This window comes from Diaphorina citri, unplaced genomic scaffold (assembly GCF_000475195.1).
Source record: "Diaphorina citri unplaced genomic scaffold, Diaci psyllid genome assembly version 1.1 scaffold6049, whole genome shotgun sequence".
In the NCBI taxonomy this organism is placed as follows: Eukaryota; Metazoa; Arthropoda; class Insecta; order Hemiptera; family Psyllidae; genus Diaphorina; species Diaphorina citri.
This window is the reverse complement of record NW_007383425.1, coordinates 109-1,277: the sequence shown is the minus strand read 5'-3', so window position 1 is coordinate 1,277 and position 1,169 is coordinate 109. Positions and strand designations below refer to the sequence as shown.

Here is a 1,169-nt window from a genome sequence, read left to right as displayed (position 1 = left end):
CCCCACTATTTTCATGGTTCCCGTTGTTCCCGTTTTTCCCCATTTTTCTTCCCTGATCATCCCGGAATTTCCCACCTGTTTGGGCTGACCCATTATTGTTGTTCATTTGTTCCCCTATTCTTCCCCTTTTATAATCAATTGCTCCTCCATTCCTTTTCCTATCCCTCTTTTCCCTTTTGTTTATTTTAATTTTCCTACCCCATCTGGTTTTCTCATATTTTGAGTGAGTTGGTGTGAAAGAGAGCGTGAGAGTGTGAAGTGAGTATGGAATGGGACGAGAAGAGGTAGGTTAGGTGGAGCTAAGAGCGAGAGGTAATTTGGGAGAGAAGTTCAATGGTTTTTGGGAAAGGCAAAAGAGCAAGGCCCTGTGATTTTTATTTTTTTTTAATTATTAAATTAATTCGATTTGTCTAAAAAGTTAAATTTTGGAGCCGACTGGCAAATGTGGAGCTTAGAGCGAGAGGTAATTTGGGAGAGAAGTTTAATGGTTTTTGGAAAGGCAAAAGAGCAAGGCCCTGTGATTTTTATTTTTTTTAATTATTAAATTAATTCGATTTGTCTAAAAAGTTAAATTTTGGAGCCGACTGGCAAATTATATTCTTTTTTTTTCTCCTCAATTTGGAAACTTACCTTTGGATACTTACCTCCTCTATTTGGATATTTGGAAATAATAAACAAAGCTAAGTAACATTGTCAGTTATTATAGTTTAAATCGCCTTTTTATTTCCGGGCCTTGGCCCGGAAAGTAACATTGTCAGTTATTATAGTTTAAATCGCCTTTTTATTTCCGGGCCTTGGCCCGGATTTCCATTTTGTAACCTTAGCGTCACCTCAATTTGGAAACTTACCTTTGGATACTTACCTCCTCTATTTGGATATTTGGAAATAAAAAGATAAGTAACATTGTCAGTTGTTTGTGTAAATCGCCTTTTTATTTCCGGGCCTTGGCCCGGGTTTCCATTTTTGTAACCTTAGCGTCACATTTTGGCGCCCAACGTGAAGCCTCGAAATGATCGAGTGAAGCAAGCTGTCTTATTCTTGGGACCAACTTGAAGTTTGCGTGGAACTGAGGGAGTGCTCGTTATTATTTTCGGTCATCAATGGAATACTTGATCAACGTAGAGACAATAATTGCGGAAGTATCGACCAGCTAAGGAGTTCTTATTACC

At 38.3% G+C, this 1,169-nt stretch overlaps 1 long non-coding RNA gene across 1 annotated transcript; it reads left to right on the top strand.

Moving 5' to 3' along the window:
- The first annotated feature begins 16 nt into the window (after positions 1-16).
- Positions 17-668, top strand: LOC113472542. Its single transcript, XR_003394809.1, has 2 exons — positions 17-312; positions 464-668. It is a non-coding gene; the product is annotated as an uncharacterized LOC113472542 (long non-coding RNA).
- Positions 669-1,169: the final 501 nt, after the last annotated feature.